We start from the raw sequence: 11,111 nt of genomic DNA, 5'->3' as shown, positions 1-11,111 counted from the left end.
TCAGAAATGAAAGCTACATGCCTACAAAATGAAATACAGTACGTGTGGGCAGTATGTCAGTATGTGAGGTAAGCACGGCAGCAGACTCTGTGGCTCAAAGTTGAGTTCTCTCTCACACCATTAACACGTCACACCCGTGGTCACATTAACCAAAAATCGACACTTTTTTAGCACAATAATGGAAAAATCTAAAGATTGTCTATCATTTGGACAGGAGAAGCACTGCTAGAATTTATAACATTATGATAGCTACATTCCATTTAAGTGAGCTATTTCCACCGTTTAGCTCACTGCGGCGCCCCGTGTTCGAGTTCCGGCCTGGGGCCCATTGTCGCGTGTCACTCTCTCTCATCCTGTTTCCTATCTATATCCAGCTGTTCTATCAATAAAAAAAGTGAGCTACTTCCAAGGCTCTGGTGTTGTGAACAGTCACTCACTGACAGGGCTTACTGCAACACTTAAGAGAACAGAGCCAGCGTCATTGGTCACAACTGTGCTTTTCCTGTTTTGACAAGTCAAAAGTAGTGACGTCCAGTAGCCCCCCTTGCTATCCGGCCCTGACAGCGCGTCAATGAGCTATAGAGTGGAGGCCTTGGAGCATGTCTGTCACCACTGGGCCACTGGTGATGTGTGAGAGGTGCACCAGCGCAGGACGAGCCCAAGCAGTGGGATTTCCTCCAGGTGGAGAGGGTGCTTACATGAATGACTTCAAATTTCTGGCTGAAGTAGTGTTGGTAATTCTTAAGTGAAGCATTTTCCCTTGATGATGCATAGAAAAACATTCAATCGAACACACAGCTCAAGTCCAAATGGACCAGGGGGAAAGTTTGTGGTCATATATTAATTGTAATTGTATAATTCTGTAAAACTGCATCGATCAGATTTGACTGTGATTTAACACCCTCTGCTGTAACATCTGCTTCATGAGGTGTTGAAATGAAAAGTTGGGGGCACAGTCGGTGTCTCTGTTCATCTTTTCTCCCCTTATAAATGCATGAAAAATTTTGTCTGTATATAAAATGTTATTGTGATATGTTTTTTTTAAATTAATTAGATATCGAAGCTCGTAATACAAATATCACAAAGACATCTAACCCTCTTTTTTATTATAGCAGTCTGTGCAGGAATTGCTCTTTGAGATTCTTTTGTCATGGGCTTGGTATTTAAACACATTCATTAGAAAAACTGAAGTCATGAGCAGATGTCCCAGTGTCAGCCAGGTTTGATTCCGCTCTGCCCCCTAACAGACGTACTCTTTAATTCGGCAGGTAAAGGAAGACAGGTATGTAAGTTATATTGCAGAGATATAAAGATTGCAGGTCATGCCAAAAAAAGGGGAAAGATGGGGAAAAAAAGATTAGAGACAGAGAGGGGGCTGAAAGCAGAAGAAAATTGGGGAGAACATAGACAAATGGAGGCAAGGACAGATGGGTAGAAAAGATAGAAGTAGCGAGAGAGAGATTGAAAACAGATGAGAGACACAGACAAAGAGGATGGAAAGGGAGAAAGGTTAAGTGGGTGGAGAGAATAGAAGCGCGAGAAGGATGTGGGCCAAAACAAGAGAACGTAGATGGGGAGGATGAGGTGAAGATGAACAGCGACACTGAGTGAGAGATTGAGAGAGAGTGAGAACAGAAAGAGGGAGAGGAAAAATGGATGGGTGGATGGATATAGCGAGAAAAGAGAGACAGAGGCAGCAGAGGTGGTGAACCGTTCATGTGGAACTCATCTTTCTCCATTGTTGACACTCTGTGACCTGTATCATACACACACACGCACACACACACGTGTGTGGTGAAAAGGTTGGAACACACACACACAAACCCGCAGCCAAAAACTGAAGAGACAGAAATGAACTGCAGAAACATTTGGTCCAGCTGATTTCTGTTGATCTGAAAACAGACCTGATTAAAGGAACAGGGATTTAAATCATTTGATTTCTGATATTAAGACAAATTAAAAGTTTGCGTCTGCCTGATTTATCTCTCCAAATGCTGGAGCAGAGCTCACAACAGGAGACGTTGCTTTCAACTATACGGACACACGGCGACACAAAGTCATTAGGACTATACTAAACATTAAGGTTTGGTCGACATCAAGCATTGATCTGTTTATGCTATTGATCTGTTTACACTGGAAAGATAAATAATGGCCTTCATGATACGTCCGTGATGTCTCGAGCTATTTCGTTCAGAGCTCGGTTACAGTCGTTTCAGCAGGTGTTTATGCTCACATATTCAGTTTCTGTGAAATATTCTTCTTGAAAAACTTTCTTTCAAAACCTCCTTGGCTCAGAAGGTCCAGAATCAAAGCCAATAAAAATGCTAATTCTGTTAGCAATGGCTGCTAACTGAGCCAGTGCTCGGCATGCTGCACAGACCTTTGGTTGCTCCAGCAAAGCCGAAGCTGACGAGGGGCCCTTCAGTGGCTCCATTCAGAGGAAATGTTGCCCACCAGACAATCGCTGTTCAACTTTAGTATTATTGAAAACACCCAAGATACAGATAATCGGAGTTATAGGTGGAGGAGGACAAGACACCATGACTGCAATGGAACCTAATGCTTACATCATCTTATTAAACTGAAATGTACCTTTGCCACCAAACCTGTCTAGAAGATCCTCTAGAACAAAACAAGAAGTGAAAGCCACGGGCATCTGCTCCATGAAATCAATTTTGATTTCCTAAAATCTCTGTTTCTGAAAAAAGGACCGACAGTAAACTTCTAAGTCTGCAGTCTGCCCACAGAGGTGAGTCACTAACTACCCGGTGTATCTGTGCTTGCAGTATGTTCCCCGGTTGAAAATCAAGAAACCTGAAAAAGAAGGACGGGTCACGCTGTCACTGAATCATACTTCGGTGCCAGACTGTGGTGTCAGCTGTATCGGTTGCATAAAGGTAGCGTTCCTCAAATGCGTGGCAGTTCCCGAGCCAGAGTCACATGAAGTTTTCCACAAGCCTCCATGATTTTATAATTGGAACAGTTTCTCGTACAGAAAGGGAATGCTTGGTCTGCAACACGCGTTTTGAATGCATCAATTCCTTTCTCGGTAACGTAACATGTAGGAAATGTTTACATGTTAGAAAACAGAATCTCGCTCCACACAAATATAATAATAATAATAATAATAATAATAATAACTTTATTTATATAGCACTTTTAAAAACAAGGTTTACAAAGTGCTTTGACAAACAAAGCAGAACAAATAAAAGGAACACAATTGAAATTACAATTGAAAAATGTAGAGCAAACGAATGAAATTGAAATAGTTGATAGTTAATTAAAATTAATAAGAGCAATACAAAGATTTCATATAAGAACAATAGAAACAGATAAGGAATCTTAGACCATCAAGTAAATACATAATGGAGTAAAGTGCAGCAAACACTGGGAAGATAAAAATAAGTGAAAAATAAATAAATGATAAATTAAAACTCAAAACTTAAAGATTAAAAAGTAAAAAGGAGACAACATCACAAAAAGGCAAGTCTATAAAAATGAGTTTTAAGAAGTGATTTAAAAGAAGTTACTAATTCTGCAAGCCTTATCTCCTCAGGTAGGTCGTTCCAAAGCCGAGGGGCAATGACAGAAAAAGCTCGGTCACCTTTAGATTTAAGCCTTGACTTTGGAACTGCCAGGAGGCCCCCACCTGAGGATCTAAGGCTGCGAACTGGCTCATATGGGGTCAACATTTCTGTTATATAGCTAAGAGCCAGGCCAAGACGAGCTTTAAAAGTGATCAGTAAAATATTAAAATCAATTCTAAAATGAACAGGGAGCCAATGAAGAGAAGCTAAAACTGGGGTGATGTGATGTTGTCTGTTAAAACCTGTGAGAAGCCTAGCTTCTGCGTTCTGGACCAGTTGGAGGCGGGAAAGAGACTTTTGATTAATGCCGGAGAGGAGGGAGTTACAGTAGTCTAGTCTGGAGAAAATGAATGCATGAATGACTTTTTCCAAATCAGAATGAGAAAGTATCGGTTTGATTTTGGAGATAGTTCTGAGTTGGAGGTAGCAGGACTGGACAACTGTTCTAATGTGTTTGTCGAAGGTGAGATCTAAATCGAATATGACTCCCAGGTTTCTAGCAGCGGGTTTAATGTTACTGGAGAGTGGACCAAGGCTATTTGTAATGAGGCTGGTGTCTGTGTTTGGGGGACTGAACAAGATGATTTCTGATTTTGACTTGTTAAGTTGAAGAAAGGTTTGTCATGCGGTCTCAGCGGAAGGTATATCTGTGTGTCGTCTGCATAACAATTGAAAGAGACGTTGTGTTGTTGGATGATGTGGCCTAGTGGAAGCATGTAAATAGAAAATAAAATCAGACCTAAAACTGAACCCTGCGGTACACCACAGGTTATTTGAGCTGTAGATGATGTATGATTACCTATGGTGACTGCGAAGGTTCTCTCTAAAAGGTAAGAATGAAACCAACTAAGTGCAGTGTCCTTGATGCCAACCCAGGTTTTGAGGCGGTCAATTAAAATGTAAAATGATCTACCGGGTCAAAAGCGGCACTGAGGTCTAAAAGTATTAAAATTGCACTTTCCCCTCTGTCGACTGTTAAAAACAGGTCATTTGTTACCTTAAGAAGGGCAGTTTCTGTACTATGTAATGCTCTAAAACCCGATTGAAACTTCTCAAAGATGTTATTATGACACTTAATGCTAAAAGCTGGGATGAAACCACCTTTTCTAAAACTTTGGATAAAAACTGGAGTCTGGAAATTGGCCTAAAATTATAAAGAAGAGACGGATCAAGGTTTGGTTTCTTTAAAAGAGGTTGGACCACAGCATGTTTAAAACTAGAAGGAAAAATGCCATTTTCCAGTGAGCTGTTAATAATCAATAAAATAATGGGCCCAACTGTATCAATGACATCTTTTAGAAATTTTGTTTGAATAATATCAAGACTGCACGTAGTTGATTTCATCTGAGACATGATTTCAGATAAAACAGGCATAAAAACAGGTGTAAAATTACTAAAATATGTGTGGATGTCCCTACTGACATGTAAGATGCAGTCTGGAGGAGTTATTTTCTGCTTGATATCCTTGACCTTGTTGATAAAAAAGTCTAAAAACATCTCACATGTGTCATCTGAGGCGTCGCTAAAATGGCTGGTGGAGGGAGTAATGATGGAGTGACCTGGAATAAAATTTGGGGGTTTGAGTGATTGGATGAAATGAGATTTGAGAAGAAGGAATTTCTTGCATCTTTAACTGCTTTTTGGTAAGTCTTCATAGATTCTTTCCAGATTTCATAAAAAATGTGCAGTCCTGTTTTCTTCCATTTTCGCTCTTTTCTCCTGCAATCTCTCTTTAATTGTTGGGTGAGATCATTTAGCCAGGGCTGTGGAGAACTCTTTACTTTCTTATCTTTGTAAGGGGCAACAGAGTCCAGGACGGTCTGGGAGGTGTGATTAAAAAGAGAGATAAGCTCTTCAGTGTTAAAATTTGGATTAAAAGCAGTTAAAAAGGCAGAATTAAAAAGCTCGGGAAACTTGCTAGCGGAGAAGGAATAAAAGACCCGACGTTGGACTGTTGTGGTGCGTTCAATAGCTACCAGAGATAAAACCACACTGAATAAAATTCCTTTGTGATCACACACACAGATATCCTTTGTCTCAAAGTTTTCAGGGCTGAGACCGCAGTATAAAACCAAGTCAAGAGTGTGACCCTTTGAATGTGTTTGTCCGTGTACTCCTTGAGTGAGGTTAAAAGATTCAAATGTGTCAATAAAATCTGTGACAAAAGACTGAGTAGAGCAGCAGATATGTATGTTAAAATCGCCTAAAATAAGAATTTTGTCATATTTTGACATAAAATGGGATAAAATTTCAGCAAACTCTTGGATAAAAACACTGTTTGACTTTGGAGGTCTGTAGATTATTAAAATTAATACTGGGACTTCAGAGTGTAAAATAAAAGCAAGATGTTCAAACGATGTAAAACTATTATATGAAGTACAGGTACATTTAAAATCATTTCTGTAAATGACAGCAACCCCCCCTCCCCTGCCTGACAATCGTGGTTGATTGAGGTGTAGAAAATTAGGGGGGGTTGCCTCGATGAGGGGGCTGCTGTCTCCCTGAGATAACCATGTCTCTGTGATAATAAAAAAGTCTAGGTTGTTAAAAGTAATAAAATCATGACATAAAAAAATTTGTTGTTTAGGGACCTGATATTTAAAAGACCAAAATGTACAGGTTTACAGACAGATGTAGTGGGTAACAGAGGTCGTGGGGGGATATGGATTAGATTGTTCTGATTTGCAGCGGAGGGTTGTGATACTGAGTGCGCTGCTGTGGGTCTACGGTAGTAAATGATGGTAGATATAGAAGAAGGCAAACCAGTCCTGTGAGGTGCAAAGGCATTAATTCATCTGAAGTGTAAAAAATGGAGATACTAGCCTCCCTCTCAAGGCTCCATTGATGCAAATTGTGTACATGTATTTTTCTTGTGTCTGATTTAATCGCTGATGTAAAGCCTGTTTAAAATAGCATCTCTGTAGTGTTGAAGGCCTACTCACTCAAACACAAACACACACACACACACACATACACTTAGGTAAATCTCACACAGACAAGGCTTTAAAAGGTTTCAGAGTGTAGCAGCACTTATACAGATTACCTCTACCGCTTCACTATAAAGGCTCACACACACACACACACACGCAACCTCTCTAACATTCAATTACCTCTATCTATTCACTATCCAGGGCCATACACACACTACCTCACACGCACACACACACACGCACATGCACATAATCATTCAATTACACTAAACTTGCTCTATCGATTTTCATTCATAGTGTCGTGCACATTCTGTCGGGCCTTGTGTGTGTCTGGATGTGTGTGTGTGTAGAAGGCATTTGGAGTATGAATAGGCAGGAAGGTGGTGTGTGTCTACCTTGCCTTTCTCTCTTTGTGAGGACCAATTTGAGTATTACACCTCGCAAGTGAGGACATTTGTGGAAAGCAGGGACATTTTGTCCTTACTTCGACGAACAAAAACAAAAAAGGCACTTGGTTACAGCCACTCTCTTTGGACCGCACGATGTCAGACAGAGTCCTCACAAGTCGCATGTGTGGGAGGCCTTGAAGGAGCAATGTGTTTGAAAGCTGTGCAGATTAGACAAAGATAAGATAGATAAAGTTTGTCTGATCTGTTATATGTTCAGCGCATATGGCCTGCGCACACAAACACACCCACTCATACGCACACACAGCGGTTTGAGCAAATTAAGCGCAAGGAAGCAATCAAGACGTGATTCACATTCACATGAAATGTAGCCACACAGACGTATTAAATGATTAGAGCCCAACACACGCACACACACACACACACCCATAATTATAGGGAAGTAAATCAAGACATTCACATGCATCAGGCCACATATTATGCAGATGATTTTTCGTATGCACACACACAAACGGCTTTTGTGACCATCTTTCCATCAGGTACCATCAGGAAAGGTGTTGTGACGAAGTGGCAAGAAGCTGCAGAAGCTGGTGAGTGTCCAAAGTGTCTTCAAAGGGTTTTACAATCAGGTAAAGTGTGTGTGTGTGTGTGTGTGTGTGTGTGTGTGTGTGTGTGTGTGTGTGTGTGTGCGTGTTTGCGTGCGTGCGTGTGTGCGTGTCTGAAGGGGGGTGTTTGCGGGTCACTAGTCTCAGTTCAGGTCCTGCTCAGCACCGTTTTGATTTCCCCACTGAAATCACCATCTGTACCTGTTCGGCACAAACACGAACACGCATGCATGCACGCACACACACACACACACACTCAGAGATTGTGTTTAATTGTGGCGAGGGCTTTTTGTGAGTCACCTAACACAAGCTGTCTATTTCTCCATCACGGCTGAAACGAAGGAGAAAATATCCTTTGTCAGCGTGAGGGAAAGGTAACCATAATGGATGTTTCTCCACCGCCTCTATTTTCTGGGTGCTATTTATTTTTCTCCTTCTTTATTCTCTCTCTTCCTTTTGTATATTGTGTTTTTCCCAATGCTGGAATAAAACGTATTATGGAAACTGGCAAAAAAAAAAAAAAAAAAAGCTAATGCCTCTGTTGCCATGGAAACGCTGCATGTCAAACAATCAACAAAACAAAATAGAGACTCCTTGTAAAAGTCTGACATTTTTTAACAAAAGCAAAGTCAATTTGACTTTTTCCTCTTCCTGCAGACAGTAATGATACAGCGAGTAAATATCAAACTGAATGACATCTGCTTTTTTTCGTTACTTTTCTATTAAACTTCTGCTGAACTTTTGTCCGCCCCTTTTATGTTGGTTTGAGTTTACAAAGTATTAGAAATACTTTTCAGTGTTCAGCCGTGATCTGGTGCAAAGAAAGCCTTTCATCACACGGGAGTTTGGAGTTTTGTTTAAGGCAGAACTTTACTTTGACTTACTTTATAAATGCAGTTTTATGAGTAGGTGAGTTGTAGAATGTGCAAACACTTCCTCTTTAAGATTGATAATTGTTAACTATTATTCGTAACCACTGATTTCCTGTAGTCAAGCACTGTGATGAGATGGTTTTCATCTGTTGTCAGAAAAAAAAAAAGTAATTACAGTGCCCTTCAACATGTTGACGATCCAAGTGCTCAGGAGTCATCATCACACATATTACATATCATTACATTACAAGTACACTTCATTCTGATCTCAACTACCCGCCTGTGAAGTTTCCTGATTGCATCCTGCACAGTTGTGACGTTATCATTTTAACAACATCTGTAAACAGACAGACAAGGTGAAAGTAATACCAGCTAAATGAGGAATCTTTATTCATCACATTGAGTTGTGGAACTTTGTTCGTGCATTTAACTCATAGCTGATGAGGAGTCGGCTGCCTAAGGACCAGATCTTTGCCAGTGTTTTGGTCAAGTGCACTGACCGGAGAATCAACTGAATATAGGAGAACCTGAAGGAAAAACAAACACTGGGAAAACATATAAAGTCTCTGCTCTGGCTGGGAATCTCACCAAGAACCTCCTTGATGGGAGGCAACAATTGTAACAACTGAGCCACAATGGGCATGATTTAAAATTGGGATAAAGTGATCCGCCTCTGTAAACAAATGTTTCTACAAAAGGAAACTGCATTTTGCCCTGATGACACGACGGACCCTGAACTTATTCCAAGGGAAAAAGCTACATGTCACCAACAGTATACATACGAATAATCTCTGGTGCTCTGCCTTCTCACGTGCTTTCAGAGGTTTAGAGTAGAAGCAGGCTACAGGAGTCTGGTGAGCAGAAGGCGCTCTTTTATAAATCCTAGAGAGAATTGGGTGATTAAACTGGATGACGACACATTTAAGATGAAGGCAGTTTGCCATAGCTGCTGCACTGGTGACTGTGGTGGCACGGGAGAACTGTATGATGTACCTTTTTACCTAACATTGCCTTTTGTTATTTCTTTTATACTTCACTCTTTGTTAAAGGGGCAATTTGCATGTATTAGTGCTTTTTTTATATGCAATATCTGAGTTGTGATGTGAGGTGAAAAATTAGACTTTTTCCATCTCTCTCAGTAGCCTATACAAGCCTGAGGATGATTTCTTTAAGTGTTTTTTTTTTTTTAGGATGTATAAATGCAGGCCATCCCTTCATATTTTGTGCAGAATGTAATGTGTAACATGTAATGTGATGTAACACGACTGATTTTGCTTAAATTCCAGTCATGGTTATGTAAAAGGAGAGTATTGTTCCTGTCTGAAGCACTGTGTCACTGCTCGTAATGCACCCTACACTGGGACCCAGTTGTATTGAAATCCCTGAGAGGCGCAGCACTTTCAACTGCAGTCAATTACTACAACACTCAACCACTAAAATGGGTCAACAATTCCAATTGTTGTGCGAGCGAAGTTGAGGTTAAATCGATTACAAAACCGCGGTGAAAACAAGGCCAATGGCGTCCGGATCTCCCGCTGTATCGCCGGACAAGGGAGGAGCTGTGACCTGATTAGAGACAATGAATTGAGCGGCTGACGGTGAACGTGCGCTGACTTCCAGAATAACTCAAGGTTGAGAACAACTTCATGTGGCCTTCTTTTTAAAAACTTCCGCGCATCTCATCAAGGAGAAGTAGGGCAGAAAATCAGTAAACATCAGCCACAAAGCAGGAAATAAAAACTCACCGCCGGCTGCAAGAGTTTGCTCACATAATGTCAAGTTTAATGCCTTTCAGTGGCCCTCGCAGATGTTGAGGAGAGAAGCAAACAAGCCCATTGGTTTATTTGCTCTTGTGTTTGTTATGATAGGTGTTAAGTAAAACACTGAAGGCGAGGTATTCAGGCATTACACCTGGATCCGGTTTAAACCCTGCAGTGTGTTCCAGCCTGATTCTTCGTGTTGTTGTGTAGCTTTGCCGTTATTACTTTTCTTCCCAACAGATGGATCCAAAATGCAACAGGAGAGCCGTGGAAGAGGGGGAAGGGAGAGAAAACTCAGAGCGGAGAGAGGATGCGAGGCGACATTGGGTGAGAAGAAGAGAAAGGTACAGAATTCCAGAAAGAAAAACCAAGGAGACGACGAGGAGGAGGAGGAGGAGGAGGAGGAGGAGGAGGCAGTAGATTCGCCTGAAGGAAACAGAGGCAGAAAGGCGAGAAAAAGGGCTCAGCTTTGTTTATAACACCCCCCAACGAGTGTTAGTGGAGGGCTTCAGCTCCCTCAGGTATGATTCAGCATGCGCTGGTGAGTCAAAGGGCTACCTGAGGGTATGCGCGTGTTTATACGTACAGATGATTCCTGGTTGAAAAGGGGTTAGAAGACCTCACAACCGCTGGGACAATATTACATGTGTCAGAGCATGACTTTCCCCCTCAGGCCTTTTGTCAGCATGTGCTCATGGATGTTATTAATATGTATTTGTAATTATGTGCGTATGTCTGTTTGAATTAAGTGGCGGAGGCGGTTGGATGTGTTCGTGCTGAGGTCACATGAACTGGAAAATGTTTTCAAAATGGCACAATTCCAGTTTAACTCAGCGACATTAAGTCGTCTCAAAAGGAAGAAACTTTTATCAAGACGACGTCATATAGTGTCAATGTCAAGTTTATACAAACATACACCTGCACATACACCTTTACATGTATATACTGTT

General features: G+C 41.1%; 1 long non-coding RNA gene across 1 annotated transcript; it reads left to right on the top strand.

Moving 5' to 3' along the window:
* Nucleotides 1-5,107: 5,107 nt before the first annotated feature.
* On the top strand, nucleotides 5,108-10,538 carry LOC115582128 (uncharacterized). Its single transcript, XR_003984141.1, has 3 exons — nucleotides 5,108-5,230; nucleotides 7,464-7,514; nucleotides 10,402-10,538. It is a non-coding gene; the product is annotated as an uncharacterized LOC115582128 (long non-coding RNA).
* Nucleotides 10,539-11,111: the final 573 nt, after the last annotated feature.

The sequence above is a fragment of the Sparus aurata genome, chromosome 5 (genome assembly GCF_900880675.1).
Source record: "Sparus aurata chromosome 5, fSpaAur1.1, whole genome shotgun sequence".
Lineage (NCBI taxonomy): Eukaryota > Metazoa > Chordata > Actinopteri > Spariformes > Sparidae > Sparus > Sparus aurata.
Note: the sequence above shows the minus strand (reverse complement) of the source record. Positions and strands in the feature narration are given on the sequence as shown.